The 18825-nt window shown below is 40.3% G+C and overlaps 1 protein-coding gene across 2 annotated transcripts in view; it reads left to right on the top strand.

Annotated features, from left to right (window-relative positions):
- The first annotated feature begins 699 nt into the window (after positions 1 to 699).
- The window catches only part of LOC141004607 (uncharacterized), a 77407-nt gene continuing 59281 nt past the window's right edge, over positions 700 to 18825 (top strand). The window contains exon 1 of one of the 2 annotated variants that reach the window (XM_073476225.1): positions 700 to 869. The gene's annotated coding sequence lies outside the window, so the exon portion shown is untranslated. Of the gene's footprint in view, positions 870 to 14408; positions 14616 to 18825 lie in introns of those variants that run through there. The other variant, XM_073476214.1, reaches the window with a different exon arrangement.

Below are 18825 nucleotides of genomic sequence, written 5' to 3'. Positions count from 1 at the left end.
ACTTCACTTTCATCATTTATATATCTGAATTTCTAATCTGTAAATGGTTTACTTCCTGAACTGTAACATGACTAAGCTGCACTGCACTGAACTGAACACTGACACTCTATAACACTTTAAGATTGTTAGTGAGGCACTGTTTTATAACAACACTGTCAACTCATTTTTACACCATTATATGAATCAGTTTCCCATTCCACTGTTTGTACTTGTCAGTCTTCTTTGGGCCACTAGATGGCAGTGTTAGAAATAAAACTATCCATTGTGTAGGCAGGTGAGGTAAGGTGATCTGTGCTGAATGTATATTACATCTGCAGTAAAGTGGAGCACTTTGTCATCCATTACCAGCTACTGTCAGTAAAAATGAATTGACATGAAATAACAAATATTCATGATGGAATAGAAAATTATACAATAATATTCATTATAATACAATTAAAGGTTTGTAGAGGATAACAGCTTTACAACATCAGCATCAGGAGTTCACTGATTCATTGCTTACATTAAAATAAAAGTCCAAGAAACTTTTTACCAACATAGTCCCTGAACCTGTGAGCAGGCTGGGGGTGTGCGTGGTGATTAATTAGATCGATTAAGCGCTGATTATCACAGGTGTGTGTGTGTGTGTGTGTGTGTGCGTGTGCGCGCGCGCGTGCGGGCTCCTTGTGACTCAGCTGATCAGACTGGAGGATTGCAGCGGTCACTCATCTCAAAAGGAATTAGTCAGTAGCATTTCCGACCACAAGGAATCAGGATATTTGATGGAATTTGGAGAAGCTGCGTCAGAGATGTGATGTAAACGCACCCCCCCTGTGGTCGGTGTGTATCCAGGTACAGCTGCAGTCAGGAGGTTGCTAATAGCTACGACGGTAAGTGAGAGTTTAGTCCATTGATGCTTACATTTTGTGCATGAGTGACTTTACACTGATACCCTAGCTGTCCTGATGAATGACGGGTGGAGAACTAGCCTGATGTGCTGTTTCGTCCAAAGGTAGGTGCACCAACGACTGACTCCATTGCAAAATGTGAGGATTTAGTGTTGACTCGTTTACCGGTGGAGGCAGGTACATCGTTAAAACTGACTCAACACTTATTTGCGATCGACAGACTTCTATGGCAAATTCGGCATCCGTATGATACAGAAAGCACCACAATTTCAACTTTAGAATGTGTTGATGATGCTTGATGTTGCCCTGCGTGGTAGTGGTAGTGTGGTAAAATAAAGACAGCGAGCAATTTTAGCAATAATTGCTAAAAGTGCCGCTTCATTGTATTTACACTATGATGACGCAAAGGCGGAGATCTATATTTGCAGAGTAGCTTAAAGTATGTTCTGCCATACAGTATCGCTGCATCAAACCGCATTAAATTGGCAATTTTTTGAACGGAGTTTGGCGTCACCTCTTGCCTATTGCAGTAAACTACGTATTTCGTGGAAAAGTGATGTCGGTGTTCCTCTAAACATCCCAGGGAACAAGTTGACACGAATCGACATAACGTTTTCATATTTATATTTTTTATTGTGTGTGTGTATTTTTTATTTTGTTTTTAATACTGTAAAGGGCCAAAAGTGAATGCTGTCTTCTTCAAGGCGTTTCAGTTTTCAACCAGTAGCCTAACCGTTTGAGGAGGAATGTCGGGTTTATATCGCAGCCAGCAAAGTTCCATCCCCTCTGTACTGTTTTATCATCAGCAGTCTTGTTACTGTATATTTCAGTAGCAGATTTTAATTAAAATAAAAAACTTTTTTAGGGATTTTAAATGATTTTATGTTTCCATATCTGTATGCACAGGTGCAGTTGTGTGTTCAGGTGTGTGTCTTGGCTCTTTGGCACGCACTGTGCATGTGTGGACACTTATCAACTGCATCACCGGCCTACACTATATATGAGTGTTTGTATGTGGCTGTTGAGGCTTCACTTTACTGATGTCCACGGCTGCCTGCTGCCATTTCTGAGTGGCATTGTGCAGTAATGTCCGTGGTACTGCTTGTGGCATTGTGTGTCCATTGTGTGTGTCCATGCAGTGAAGTGTGCCGGCGTGTAATGGACATTTGTGCTGCAGCAGCATTCTGAGTGTTACATAACAGGTTGTCCTCTGCATCATCCTGCAGGCAGGGCTGCCCAGGATTAAATAAAGACTCAGTGCTTCTTGGAATGGTCGAGCGCTTTGTGTGCATGATACAAGGAGGCTCTTCCACTTCTTTGTCACATACTCTGAGCCCTGTGCTGAATGATAATTTCTATTCCGCAGAACAAGGTAATGGGGCGAACAATAACTCAACCCGTCACTTCATTCTAAGTGCTGATTTCTGCCTTTCAAAAAATAAAAAGTTTTAGACCTTTTTAAGTTGAGCAATAAACATTTTCTGTTGAGCCAAAAGACAAAGGGGTACTATTTCTTTCCAGTATTTAGTGGGGCTGCAACTAACAATTATTTTCATTATCAATTAACCTGCTGATTATTTCCACAATAAATCGATTAATTGTTTAGTCTATAAAATGTCAAATTGTAAGCATTTCCCAAAGCCCAAAGTGATGTCTTCAGATTTCTTCTTTTGTCCACCCAGCAGTCCAAAACGCAAATACAGTTTATATAATGTCATAAACTCCTTTACATATAAGAAGGTGGAACCAGTAAAATGTTTGATGTTTTTGTTTGAAAAATCACTAAAAGGATCAGTCAATTGTCAAAATTGTTGCCAACTAAGTTTCTTCTGATCCACTAATGGGTTGATCATTGCAGCTTGAGTCTTCATCATGGTGATATGCTTCTCAGTCTTCACGTGATCCATTTCATTCCTTGACAAACTACGGTACACTACCACGGCAGTTCCTGATGCTGGTGCATGTCTTGAATTGCTTATCACTGCAGCTGATACTACTGCAGTGCATGTCTTCACATGTTAGACTGGGAGTTAGGTGTTGATGGATATAATCAACTTTAAAGAGAGACATTAAGTCTACATCGACATTGAGTCCAGGAAGAAATGCTCCAACCAAGCAGTATTAACTTCTTAGTTAATCTTATTAAACTTGTTATTCTCTGAATGAGAAGAAACATTAACAGTCCTGGGTTATAACCATGAAAATGGGATCAGTTATTATGTGACTGGGTACCATGCCACCCAATCATATGATTACTTAAAGAATGAAACTTAATTAAAAGAATAGTATTAGCTTATTAGGTTTAAAATGGTCAAAATTAAAGACACAAAATCCATTCCATAAAGACTGCACGACCTAAACCTGAAGTGAAAAATGTTGGCAGAGAAGTGTGAATAAGGTAACACAATCTGCAACCTACAGTTGTCTGCATCGCCCATACTGAATTCCTTTAGTGAACAAAGTAGACCCACTCTTCTTAGTCACAGGATAAATTATTGTTGCCTATAATCAGTCCTCATATCTTTTGACTTCAGTCTCACATTGAATCCCACTGCTTAAAGGGCATCTAGGAATAGTCGCACACATTTTGTAAAAAAATAAAATAATCTTGCTCCACATTTTCTGCAAAATGTTTTCCAGCAGCTGAGCAGGTGAGATGTTTACGTCACGAACGCGTCAGAAACAGTTGTAACAGAAGAGGAAACAACAACAGACCCATTGTGAAAGAAGCGTCTGTAAAACGATGGATACATTATTTTGAGCGTCTCAACCTCTGCGAAATGACTCGTTTCACTGTCATAACATTTGGAAAGTCTAGAAGAGCAGCACAATTACATAATTTTTTCCCCATTCAAGTTAGCCGGGACGGTCGGCGATCCAGGTATTTTCACAGCTGGGAAGTCGAGCTTTTTAGGCTTCAAAACACCACTGAGCAGCTTTCATAGGAATGAATTGGGCTCCACTTCCAACACTGTGTCCAGTGATAAAACGTCCTTGGATAAATCACATCCCAAATTCCTTCTTTATTTACTCGCCACCACCGGATGTTGATAACACATCATCACTTTGCACGGCAAAATTTAACATGTTTACCCGGGTCTTAAGTTTAGATCAAAGCCAAGCCAAGGTGATAAAACCTGTCTACTGCAGAGTCAATTGACCCGGGTGCAGAGTGTGCACAGATCCAGAGTTGGATCTATACTCTAATTAAATTCTGTAGTTACAAGCCACTGTTTTGTAAGGTAGGGTCCAAAAGTCTGACCACTGCTCAAAATACTTCTATTTTGCATTTGTTTCAAATGTAAAACTATTTATTCATCACAAATGATAACGTCAGCTCAGTAGTTTGAGTACGAAATGTCCATGAATGTCAGAATATCTCAGTATTTCATTTGTCCACCTTTTGCTTTAATGACAGTATGCACTCAAGCTGCATGGACAATGTTCCACAAAGTTTCTTGTGATGTCACAGAATGTTTGGCTTTCTCAGTCTTCGAGAGCCCCCATAAATGTTGAATGGGGTTGAGGTCATGTGACTGTGGAGGACAGTCCATGACAGTCAGGAGGACTCCTTGGTCTTCTTTGGTCCTTAAGTGGTTCTGTGAAAGCCTTGAACTGTGTGTTGGCTCGTTATGCTGTTGCAGTATGAAACCTTCTCCTCAAAGATAGAACCAGAGGTCGGAGCATGAATGGAGTGGTGTTTCTCCTCAGTCAGGCTGGACTCAATTCTCTGCAGGAGTCTGAAAACAGTCCCAGACTTGAATCTTGGCACCACCAGGTTTCACTGTGGGTTTGAAACACTGTGGTATCATTCTCTCTCCTGTTCGTCTCCTCACATACACCCTCCTGTTACTGACACTAATCTATCACTGTGATTCATCAGTAAATAGGACTTTCTGAATCGTCCACTGTGGAACTCTGGTATTTCTTAGCCCACCTCAAGTGTTTGTCCTTGTTTCCCTCCTGAGAAGTGGTTTAGAAACTGCTGCTCGTCCTGAGACACTACAAGACGGCCTTCTGACAGGACCACTGCTGATTGGACTCGTGTTGTTTATTTAGTAAATTCTGTAACTGTGATGAACTTTTCTATCTCTCAGTGAACTGAGCTTGATGCATTGACGGTGTGCTGTGCTCACTTTGGCTCTGCCTCATCGTGCTTTGGATACAACTGATCCAGTTTCTGTACAGCATAATGGATGTACATGCACTGCTCCCTTAGAACCCTTTTGTCTAGTCAGGATTTGATGCTGAGAAAGACCCTCTCTGATTAGAATAACAATCTGACACTTTCACTTTCTGTTTCCTCAAACTTTCTGAATATTTCCAGGTTTATGTGACAATATTGGAGAATGTGGAGTTGGATCGCTGCTCTTATTAAATTCTGTAGCCTACATGCCACTGTTGATAAGCTAAAATGTCAGACAAATGATATTTGTAGATTTAGGCTGATTACACTGGTATATGCATAATACTCCTGCCTAGAGCAGCTTTAACATACCGTTGTTGCATATAAAATTTGAATCTTTCTGCCTCAGTCGCACTTTCTTCTGTCTACTGATTAACAGTAAGATTCATCAGTTGGTGTTCTGTCTTGCAGCTAACCCATTTTAATCCCGGCTTCTAGCATTAACAATACACTTTTATTGTGGCTCTTCTTAAAATATAGAATTTTCCTGTATGTGCAAACTGTTGTAGTCTCGTCACCTACTCTGGAGCACTTGCCTCATTGGCAGTAGAGCTGAGTGGTGCCAAGTTTCTACAAGTCTAATACAGCCACTCCTTGTTCAGGAGTGTGGTTGTGCGCTCAGATGAGGCTGTGCATGGAGAACTGTGTCTGTGAGAAAGTCATGATTGGCATTTTTGTGTGTGAATGTGTATGAGGTAATTGACTACCCTCCTCTGCCCAGACTTGTCATTGGGATGAACATAGTAACTTGTTGTGATTAATGGAGCTACTATCCACAAGAACGGACGAACAGAGCAACTCTTCACTCTTTGATGCCATTTACCCTTTTAACCGCACCCTAAACTTCCACACCAGTCTTCACCACACCAGTGACTGTTAACTGTCAATCAGGATGAGATGGTTCAAAGCGATCAGATCTGCACTGTCTCACAGAAAAACTTCTGCCCTGTAAGCATATAAGGAGCTTTTTAGTCACTTTCAGCTCATCATTTTGGTTTTATGACTTCTCATCAGCATAGTTGTCATACTCAGCAGGCTGCTGTATTCATCAAAAAGCTGTGATAAATATTCTGTCATAGCATACAAAGTTATTGACTGGCTGGTGAACACAGTGGAGCATTTAGCAACTAAAGAACCAGATACTAACCTTCAGGTGTTGTTGGGGAGAATATCTAATGCTCTGCTGGATGATCTAAGGTGGTGCCACAGACAGCTGCCTCGGTGTGTTGGTGAGCGTTGTTTTGTCTTGTTTTGTTTACAAACTCTGTCTTCTGCTGTGATACCTGGAGCTCTTTTACCAGAGAAGAGTTCATGAACATCAGGGGAACAACTTCAGCTGACTTGTTTCTGACTTTTCTTCTGTTCAACAGTGGAATTATTGGACATTCATTCAGTCCCCCGCGGGGGTACCGTCCTGCAGCAAAAATCCATATCCAAATCCGTAGTGCGAGCGGGTGTGAGGAAGACTCGCGTGCACGCAGGAGCGTGCCTCCAGGCAAATATAGTATAGTGACTGTTTAGGCTGTAAAAATGTACTAAATGACGTTGTTTCGAGTAAACTCTGGATGTCGCCACTTCAGGACACTTGGATTGCAGCAGACGAGCAGTATGGAGGAATATTACAAAGTTTTTGTATAGTTTTATGGACCTTTTCGTCTTAGACACCATTGACGCCCGTTATATGGATTTTTGCTGCAGGAGGGTACCCCCATGGGTCTCCAGCTGCACTTTGAGGAATAAGAAACTACACCGGACTTCTCATCAGCATGAGGGTGAGTCGATAATGACTGAATTTCGTTCAATAGTGAACTATTCCTTTAAGGCCACCGTCATTTGCAGTCTCCAGCAGTTGATCCTCTTCCAGCATGGACGTGCTCGATGCACCAGGCATGTTTACAAATGGGTCGCGGATCCATTCCTTCGCATTTCGTGGGTCATTTGTCATTGGGAAGTAATGCTCGAACTCTTTTGAAAGCAGAGATAGGTGATCTTGCACCAGGTGGGAGAATGAGGGCCCAGGCTCAGTCTCTTCCAAAATCCCTGCTAATGTTTGAAACATGTCAAATGTCCCTCTGTTCACCCGCCGTCCCCACAGCTCCAGTTTGGCATTGAATGCAGCCACTTTATCAGCCAACTTGAAGACAGTTGTCATTCTCCCTACATGTAGCTTTCTTTTTCTTGGCAGTCGTAGGCTCTTCTTCTGTCTCATCATTGGGCCTTTTCCCTTTTGCTAAGCAGCTATCCAAAGACGTTTGTTTTCTACTCATTTTGGTTAGCTTGACAGCTTAATTTTTTTGGTACAAGGTGACTGAGACAGGTATGTGTCAAGCGTCTCAAGAGGAAGAGACAGATGTTATTAAAAAAGAATCTGGTTTTTCAAAATAAACCTCTTTCAGAGTGTGATGGTCAATAAAACGGAAATTAAATAAATTATTTATTCTTTCTGTGCGGCCCGGAACCAAATGACCCCCTGACTGATACCGATCCGTGGCCCGGTGGTTGGGGACCACTGCTATAGACATCTTTGTACCTGCTTTGTTACAGAGATGTCTCTTTATGTTTATTTAAGGATCTCTGTTAGAAGCACATGGATGTGCCTCCATAGTCTTCCTGGGTAGAACATAAAATTCCATCCAGTAATCCAAACAGAAAGTACAAACTATTAAACATATGATAACAATTCCAACAAGCTAAGCAGATACACAAACAAGAGACATTAAGGATGAGGTGATAATAGGCTTGTCTACTGAAGTTAGCATGCTTCCCAGCTAGTGCAAGCCTATCCAGTCCTCGTAATACCACATCGTACCTTTTTAAAAGGCAATAGACTGATATAAGACACAAACGGACATTTGATAATACAGTGATGAAAAAGACACAAAAACAGGTGCTGACAAATTATCAAAAGAAGATTCAGTGAAGAGCAGTCACATTTCCCTGCCTAGGTCATTGTCAATTCTGTAACTAAGCAACTAACTACAGTACACAATCTGCTTCTGGTTTAGAATGGCAAGTGCATGCCCAGTGTACATGATAGTCCTTGAGATCTGTGTCTTCAGGTGTGTTGTATGGACAGAGATTATTTCTGAAACGGTGCTTAAACGCCCATCTGGATGGAGATTTCTTTTTTTTCTACCGGTTCCCATAAATTCCTGTGTTTGTGCTCCGAAATGCCAATTATCCAGCTGGGATCAATGCATGACGCTGATGTCCGTTTCCATCACCAAACATGAGTTTTGATCATCGGAACATTTAGATTTGACACAGTCTTACTGTTGGATTTCCTTCTTAGTTCCTGTTTGTTTCTACTTAGTTATTCAGTTTAGTAGGGAGACACAGCCTCACTCAATTATCTTTACATTTCATAGCTGTTGTTCAGTTGTTACAGCAGTAGTTTGGGAAGAATCATTTGAATTGTATTTTAAGCAAGAGACCTGAAAATCCAGATCCACCTGAGAAAAGAGCTGTGGTGTTTGTGAGAGCAGCCAGTGGTGCCAGTGCTCTCAATGAGACTGTTTATCATGACAGCTAGACACACACTCACACTTTTCCCTTCACACTTCCTGTGTCAGACAGGCAGGAACTGATTAGACTATCTATTTTAGTCTGAGTTTCCACAAAGACCAATGGCTGAGAGATGATGTTGTCTTCTGCCATCACTGCCAGCTTCACAGTAGAGTCACTACTTTGTGTACACACATCGCTGTCTCAGAGCGGTCGAGTTAAAGACTTGCTAAATTTTTGGAGCCATAACAACATTGATGACCAGGTGCTGCATCTAAACTGCTCCATAGCTTGTGTGTTTTCATATACATAATCACGTGCACACACACACACACAACATACAACACACACATGCAGAAACATGTCGGTCTTTAGAATACTATTCCTTGTGGACTTCTTTGTTCTTTCTAGTCAATAAAAGTAAATGTATTCTGTACTTGCCCTTCATTTGTCACTTACTGTAAGTATTTCCTTTATCAACCTTATCTGTGAAAGTGTGTGTATGTGGTGCATTTTTTGTACTCACATGTATTGTCCCTTGAGCCTTTACATGCTTCGAAAGCTTAAATATTCAGCCCATGCGACCCTCTTGGCTTCACTTGTGGAGTCCTTCAGGCCTTTTGAAGATCCAAAGTTAATCAGATTATTGTGTTAGTTCATTCCTGTCTGCACTGCTGTGAGAACATGTGGAGAAATGTTTAGATTCATAATGTAAAGTCCCATGGTGTGGCTCATAGAGACAGTTTGAAGCACACAGGACATTTTGAGCAACTGGAACACTAAAACTTTTTGTGTGTGTGGTTACAATAACCTGCACTGCATGTACATGTAGTTAAGCCTACACAGTTGCTGTTTTCTACTCACATGCACAGTCAAGTTGAAAGTGTTCAGTGTTTTCTTCTTTAAGCTGTAGCATGTGCTATGTAATGACTGCTGGGATTTAACTCACCTCAACATTGTCCTCGCAACTCTCACACACACTTGGCCCTGTCCCATATTTCACTGTACATTCATGGTTACATTGTAGGCATCGACTAATATGTTTTTATGATAGTTATTATAAATGTAGTGGTAGTAGTAGTAGTAGTAGTAGTAGTAGTAGTAGTAGTAGTAGTAGTAGTAGTAGTCAAGGAAACCAATAATCAACATACCAAGCAAGCTTTCTTGCTGTTTATTTTGTGGTGCTGCATGTTTTGAAGCCAAAGATGAGCCGCAGTCTATAACATTATAAATGTAGAGATTATATCTATAGATATCTATATATCTATATATCTATCTATATATATAGATCTATATATAGATATATATATCTATCTATCTATATATATCTATATATAGATATATAGATATATATATATAGATATAGATATATATAGATATAGACATATATAGATATATATATATATATATATATATATATATATATATATATATATATATATATATATATATATATATATATATAGATATATATATATATATATATAGATATATATATAGATATATATATAGATATATATAGATATATATATAGATATATATATATATATATATCTAGATATATATATATATATATATCTATATCTATATATATCTATATAGATATATCTATCTATATCTATATCTATCTATATAGATATATCTATCTATATCTATATCTATCTATCTATATCTATCTATCTATCTATCTATCTATACGTGATGAAGCAATATGAAAAACTCAGATGTGAAGATGATGTGGATATGGATGAAAAACAGATTTTAAATCCTGATGCTGATTTTTAGCTTCATGTTTACTGTCGTGTTTCAGAGCCTTGCCTATTGAAAACACTGAGTGCCAGTAATCACTTGTGAATGCAGTACAAGTCAGTGAGAGGAACCATAAGCCTATGTAGTGGTATTTAAGATTAAGAAAAATAGCTGGTGTGGGGCTGAATGTGTAGCCTAGCCAAGAAATCACATTTACACTTTTGAAATTCATCTTTCAAGTAGTTTTCATGAAGCGTACTCATTTAATTCAAAATTACTTGCAAAATTTTTTATCGAATCCCAAAAGGGGCCAGTGTCACAGTAAATGAGCTGCACCTCTGTAGCTGTCTCACTATTTATTCTTCTTAATGTTTTTTTTTGTTGTTCAGCTGAATTGTAAAGCTGCATTGATCCAATTGTTGGTGAGCAAGTGGAGAAAGACATAATATGTGCCATCATCACAAACCTTAGCTTTAATGAATAGAGTTATGGCTAAAGTGTTGGCTAACAGAGATCTGTACATGCCCAGAGAAAGCACCGCAGGCTTTGAAGACAAGTTTTGTAGTGGCCAAACCATGTGATTACATCGTCACGTGATGCACTGGGGCCCAAGAAGACTTTTTCCCATAAGCTTACATTGTGAAAGAAGCAGGTGTAAAATGGTGGATAAGGAGCATCACATCCCCCGTGAAGTGACTCATAATTTGAGCCATTCGGTCCAATAAAATTTGGAAAGTCTAGCAGAGCCGCAAGTTTAAATTATTTTATCCCTATTCATAGTAGCTCAGCGCTAAACTGGAAGTAAACCAGCTTGGTCAGCAAAAGTCTCCAGTGTGCACGCTCTATGGGCCCCACAACATGGAAGATCTGGGTCCTTTTTATAGCCGGGAAGTCGAGCCATTTTGGCTTCAAAATACCACTGAGCAGCTTTCATAGGAATTAGTGAGGCTCCACATCCGACAATGTGTACAAATTTTAATATAACGTCCTTAGGTCTGTAGTCACGTCTCACAGAAACGGAACAACTTCAACAATCATTTGGTACTGTGTTTATGGTCACCTCATGAATGTCAGTTCAATATTCACTCTCATTTTTAACTCTTTTTTTGAGCTTTACCAGCTCCTGAGAAAAAATGTGGCTCTATAGCCGTTAAATGTTTGACTTTTCTTTTTACAAGCTAGTTGCTAACCGTCTGTTTGGTGCTAAGCAATTAGCATACAGGGGTTATGCACGTATTTAGTTTCATGGGCAGTGATACTGATCCAGTGGTGTAAAGTAACTAGACTCACCTAGCCTAACGACCCACAGGGAGGCCGGTTTGGTCAACAACACGTGACCTTAATGACTCTGTAAGTTCATACCCACACAGGGTTTAAAGCCGGCAACTCCCCTTCAGTTAGTTAGAACTGAAGAAACCTCTTGGATGCCTATGATATAGCACTTAGTATTAACATGACCTGGATGAACCTTCATCAACATGTAATTTATTACCTTTACTCAAGTATTATACTTGGGTATATTAACTTTGAATGTATGCTATGTTATACTTCTATTCTACATTGAATGAAACAAAATGAATATTGTACTTAACTTGACTACATTTATTTAACTGCTCTTATTGATGAACATACAAATATAAGATCAGCTAATGATGCGTTGTTAGCGATTAAATGCCCAACATTCCTGCACAGGTGTTCTCAGTTCTCATGCTGATTACTCACGTTGGAGGACTAACAGAAGTGCTAGCTTATTTTCATCTGGTTTCACACATTTGCAACTTGTGTGTACAAATTACTATCTGAAGATAAAAATATAATCTTTTGGGACCTTGAAGGCTCCATATTTTACCACACTGAAGCAGGCCATTTAGCATGGCAAGTACCTGAGCCTACTTGCAATGCATTTGTCACTTCTTGCTGGTAATACTCATGTTCTTTAACTTGATGGTCTTAGATAGCCTTTTTAGCCAAGACACCAAACCAGACAGCAGTATTTCATGACCTGGAATTGAGACTCCACTATCAACTGTCTTTCTCGAGAACTGCTTACTTCCCCTTCAGTAAGGGATCTGAGTAGTTCCTCACAACTGGACTGAACTCTGCAGTAAATGTGCTCTAACATTAAAAACAATACTTAATGATTTTATCACAGTTAACCCTTTCACATCAACCAGATTCACTATGTTAAATATTGGTCTCAGTCATTCACTCACATCACAGTGAATGACATGAAGTCATCTTATTGGCTTTACTGGGCCAGTGGATTGCTCAATCATCCATGTTGGATCCAGTTATTTTCGATGGGGAGTTCTGCTGCAGGGTCTCAGCGGTGTGAGTGCTCACTTTAATTACACAATCAGTGTATTGCATCTCAGTTTGGCTGTCAAAAGGTTAAGAATTATTAATTTCTTATGTATACAAATGCAGTGATGCCTGGTTTTACAGTATAATACTGTTCTCGTTCTCCTTTAAATGACATTATTATTTTCCAGTCTGGATCTTATTATTGTGTAGGTGTGGCTCTTTATTTAGTGTTTTTTGTCCATTACTCCTATTGGATGTAGAAAAATTCAAAAAGACCATATTGTTCCAGAATTTGATTGTTGATCAATTGTAGTGTCTCAACCATAAGGTGTCCAGAGAATTCAGGCTTTTATTGTTCACTTTCCAGGCTGGTTCACTTTCCCCTGGTGTGGAACAAAAACTCCTTATGACTCTTCCAACTCCTCCACCACCCACACTGCACTGAAATTTTTAAACTGCTCGGTGATGGAGGCTGGTGCTACAACTGTCACATTTAAGCTACAGAGACTATTAAACCTCAAGCATTTCTTCTAGATCTTTTAAACTAGTGACCATCTTTGTCCCCTGTTGTAAAAACATGAGTACTCTTTATAAACTGAAATAGTGTGTGTGTGTGTGTGTGTGTGTGTGTCACAGAATCCAACCAAACTTTTGCTCCCTATCCATTTCTGTTTACAGCCATGCCAACAAAAAGCCCCCAGCCTGCATGCACCGACTCGTCAAAGGTCAAAAAAGTTAATTTGTGACCAGACCTCTTTTCACAGAATAGATTCTCCAGACAGCTCCTCACACTTTTAGAGTTACTGAATTAGTACAGGAAAGTGTGTGTGACAGTGTCTCCTCTGACCTTGTAAAGACCTGTCTTGAGTTTTAGCTGGTAAAACTGAAGACAGTTTAGCTGCAGATTGTAAGGATATAACATGTGTATGTAATCATTATTACTGTAAAAAAGTCCACCAATAGCAGTGTAGTGTTTGGATCAAAGCCTTTGCTAATCCACTGGTTTTATTCTTCAGTCTATTGGCAGGACATACATGACCAACTTGTAATCTTACTTGGATTGCGCCTCTCATTGGCTCACCAGTGCCTTCTCTACTCCTCCCTCTCCTCTCCATCAGATTGCATGGGTTACTTTTCCATTCCTCTCATTGCCCCTTTCTACTTCAGTCCAAAACCTCCCTCTCTGTTTCCCCCTCACACTCCTGCAGCCAATAACTGGGAGGGGGCCCAGTGCAGCTTTGCAACAGCCAACCCTTGGACCGACCATTACTGGCCCCTCCTACTTTTTGGGGGGTGGAGGGAGGACCAGGGTAAGGTTACCTGGCAGCCAGGCAGGCAGACACACACGCACACACTGCTCTATGTAAACAGACATGGGACTAACAATCCCCTCCCACACTAGACCTTGAGGGAGTTGTGTGTTTGTGTTGAGGAATTTTTCCCTTTTGCCATATTCATGTGCCAGAATCTCTCTCTCTCTCTCTCTCTCACTCTCTCACTCTCTCACTCTCTCACACTCACACTCACACTCACACTCACACTCACACACACACACACACACACACACACACACACACACACACACACACACGATTCTTGTTACTGCAGCACTGAGCAGCACGCTCGTGTTTCAGAACCAAAAAGGGAAGGTGTATCTCCCTTCCTCCCTCCCTCGACCCGTCTCCTCCCTCCCTCCCTCCCTCGACCATCGTCACAGCCTGCGTAGTCTTCACTCGCTTGTGCTCACACACACACTTACACACAGCCGTGATGGGATAAGATACAACGCATGAACGTGCAGTGCAGTGCAGTGCAGCGAGGGGTATGTGTGAGTGTGTGAGGAGGAGGATTGAGTGGGTATGTGTGTGAGGACAGCCAGCCAAGTGCATGTCAGTCTGAAGAGAGCAGTGCGAGTGAGCTGAAGGAGCTTCCATGATTTTTTGCTGGATGTTTTTTGCGGCAGTGCAGCCTGAGGAGACAGAAGAGTAAGTCTTGACTGTGGCACCCGTTATGCATGGGATCAACACGTGTGTGTGATTGTGTGTGTGCACTGGGTCATAGGTCCATGTACTTTGAGATGTTGGCTGGCGCAAAAAAAAAACAATCATTTAACATTAGCTTGTGTCATGGTGGATTATTTCCAGACACTTGGCTTAAACTAATTCTCTTCTATAGTCAGTAGTCTAATTATAATGGAACTACTACACTGTAGTAGTTACCCATGTTGTAAATAGGACTACATTTGGACGTTAGGTTGATTTTTCAAGTATTCAAACTTTTGCCTATAGCAAAGACTTACCATGTTTGAGAATGTGCTGAGACATCCTGCAAGTTTCTGTGAAGTTGAGGACAAACAAAATTGGGTTTTTAATTAAGATAATAACGAGCCGATGCCAAATTGATGGTTTGGTTGTAAAGATACAAAGCAGTCCTACAGTCTTTCCTCTGTAGTCTTTGAAGATGGAGGGTTAGATGGTTTCCAGATGCTTTGTTGAGATGATTGTAATGTAACTAAATCCCCTCACAATGTATGTACAGTCCAAGCATTGTTTCACTGAACTGCATGTGGTGGGTTTGCAGTTTTCTTTATGTTAAACTACATTTAAACAGAGGCCCACGCAGAGCTGAATTAAACGCTTATAATGATAATAAGTTCATAATTATTTATAAAGTCCTTTATTACTAATGAAGCGATGGTTGAGAACTAAGAAAACCATTTAGCAAACTGACTTGTCTTTTTGACAATAAAATGCATTTTAATGTTGAGGTCGTCTCAACATCTTTCTTTAAAGGCATACATTAACTTGGAAAATGTAATCATGTGATTGTATGAAACAATTGAGTGTCAAATGGACAGCAGTCACAATGACCTTGAGTATATTATGGGACAAAGTGACCTATGGTATCTTTTCTCACTCTAACATCAGTTAGTTGCTTCAGATCCTCGGTGGAGCTATTTGTAATCAGTGATGGATTAATAACATAGAGGATGACATAACCTGCTAAGGATGAAGTTGAGCAGCCAGAGCCGAGGCGTCGCTGTTCGCAGAGGAGGCTCAGTCTGTATAAACAGGATCATTCAGCTTTTGGAAAGCAGTGATATATATCTAACAAGTCACACAGAGGCAGAGGGATGCCTCACAGGAGCAGTGTAGAAACACTGAGATATGAATGATGATTGGTCTTGAAACCAAAAACTTTTTTGAAGGAGCTGCCAGTTGAGGTTGAGCACCTCAATTGGCAGGTGATGATGTTCTGCAGTACATTATCGCCTGTTACAGGAATTTTGGATCACAAGCTAACGCCATGGTATATCTCAGACTGTGTGAACATTTCTGATCATGCGCACGTGTTCTGATCCATGTTTTTCAATGATGGGAAACTCTTTGGAGAGCAGTACTAGTACTGGATGAGTTTGAACAAATAAATAAATATATTTTCACTTTGATTTGAATAAATATATTTTCACTTTGCGAGATAAGATGTTTGGCCTTGGCAAAATAAATGCTATACATCTTAATATCCAGTAGATGGCAGTAAAGTTCAGTCGTGACAAAACGGTAATCCTCTGGGGTAGCACACACATGAAGTTGTTCAAACTTCGAACAGAAAGCAGACGTTATTGAGCACTTGGTGACAGTAGTTTAATGGGAGAAATGGTACAATTGTAACAATGCTTTTTTCTATAGATCTATATATAGAAGGGTGCCCTTCTAGCCCTTCTAGTTAGAGTTGTGTCCTAGTAATGAGGGATGTGAAGAATGACTGACTGACCCATCATAAGTCTGTGTTCTACTACACCTTATCGCAAGTGTTAATTTTTTTGATTGGTAGCCATTTCTATTCTGGATAGAAGTATAGGCTGTCCTAGTTAACATATCCTCTTGTGTATCTGTAGCTAATAGGCTACAGTCCAAATGAATCCTGGTCCACTGTCATGTATCCAGGTATTGATCTGTTAAGACAGTAGTGGTGTCAGAGCTGGAGAGAGACAGCTAGCTGCTTATATAACCGCTCGATCTACACTACGCTGATAACCTCAGGACCAGTCCTGATTGGACTCGCAGCCAGCCACCCTGATTTGTGTTTCATTTAGTGCCTTTTGTTGCACTCTGCACACTGCTCTGTCCCTTAGGGTCGCGCTCCTTACTCTGTAGCGCTGTGTCTTTCTTTTTCCAACAGTGACTCATCATATTTTGTACAGTTTCTGACAATCATTGATCTCTATATCATTATCCTCCTGCAAGCTCTCGAGCATCGTAACTGTTCCAGTGCTGTCTGTTGCATCTTCAGCTGCTTTACAGACATAAGGGAGCATCACAAATGTCAAATGCATGAGTATAAAAAGACTTTAATGACTTATTATTTTTTTGTATCTTACCAACTCAGTTCTTCAACCATCCTCACTGTAGAATCATGGGGAGGTAGACTTGTGTGTGTGTGTGTGTGTGTGTGTGTTTGTGCATGTGTTTCCTTTGCGTCACACACACACGCATCCAGTCAGCAATGTCAATATACAACCTCAATCAGTGTTTGTCACGTCAGAATGAATGGCAGATGCATGCACACATGCTCTCATTAGAAAACACACACACACACCTTAACAGCTGAATGACACAAGCTAGTTATTAAGTCACAGAGTCACGCTCATCTTTCTCAGAATGACTAAGCAGTCTTTTTATTTCTATGGCAACCACTTTTGCTGCATTGGAGGTGTCCTCTAAGTGTGATGCAGTGAGAGGCTGATGGTAACTTCAACTGCTGTCTTTCAGTAGCCCTGCTACTGTGTGTGTGTGTGTGTGTGTTTCATAACTAGCTTTGTTATCATCCCTGTATGTGTCGTGTTGATTGTCTGACTGCAGAGATGTGTCATGTGTGTGTGTGCAGTGATAGTGGCTCTGTTTGTGTGTTGCTGTAATGTGATGCAGTTGTGTTGCTCGCCAAGTGTTTCTATGAGGAAAAGGTGAGCCTGCTGCGTCCTGCCTGCTAACAAGCTCCCCGGTTGGCTGTGAGCCCCAGTGAAACAAAAACCATCAGCACAGACTCTGCATTCTCTTACATCATGAATTAATCAAATGGAGTCAGATGAATTGAGCACATAGCTTCAGTGGATTTTCTTCAAAATCTGAAATGATGGACATGTGTCTGCATTGGGAAACAGAATCATTGGACTGTCATAATTAATTTACAAACTGTTTCCATTTTAGATGATCTCAAACAGTTGAATTGAGATGGCTTATGTAATGTGAAACCACTTGTTTTAGTGCAGTTGTGTTTGAGGTGCTCTGGTCCCATATGGTGGATACTTCAGAAGCTTGATTGGGTATTGTTGCCTCTGCCATTGCAGAGCTGACAATGATTAGACTGTTGTGCTGTTGCCAATAGGACTGACACCAACAGTGAAGAAGCTCACACCCTAAAACACAGTGACGGCTCACCTGAGGCCCAGGACCTGTCCTTCCTGGAACAGTTTTTGTTGAGAGTGTGTTTTATGGGGGTTATTACAAAGTAAAGGTACTTTGAGGAAGTTCAGCAAAGTGTTTGTGCTTTGTTGCAGCGAATGTGATGGTTTAACTGAGCAGTTAACAGAAAATATCTATGTCTTCTTGTGGCAGTGTCACAGATAAACAAGAGTGTTGGCATATTGAAGCCATATCAAGTGGACACTGGAACTCTGATCACAGTTGTAATTAAAGTATTAAAACTCGATCAGAGTGTTCTCAGTCAGTATTAAATGACACCATCACTGAGGTACAGAGAGGAAACAAGACTATTTTACTGTATACTGTATGTGCAGTACATACTGTATAAATGGAAGAATGACTTGGTATTTAGCTCCAATGCAAAGACTTCCAAATATTCAAACATCTGGTAAAAGATGAATATTATTTGGTATTATCAGCTTATGTCCAGTCACCAATCTGTGTGCTAATCCACCTGTGTAGTTCTTGAACACTTCCATAATGATCAGCTGAAAACAATGGAGTTGACTGTTGGTCACAAGGAAACTGGCTTTTCGTGCAGTCAGCTGTGGCTGGCACAGGCCACTCTGAGATTGATTACTGCTTTGTTGTACGTGTACACACACACACACACACACACACTCATGCCCTCATTATACTTTACATAATTGTAACCTACCTACCTCTAACCTGCAAATGTTAATGACAATGTTAAAGGAATAGTTCACTCTAA

This window comes from Pagrus major, chromosome 1 (assembly GCF_040436345.1).
Source record: "Pagrus major chromosome 1, Pma_NU_1.0".
Taxonomy (NCBI): Eukaryota; Metazoa; Chordata; class Actinopteri; order Spariformes; family Sparidae; genus Pagrus; species Pagrus major.
The sequence above is the reverse complement of the archived record's forward strand: the minus strand, read 5'-3'. Positions and strand labels throughout refer to the sequence as shown.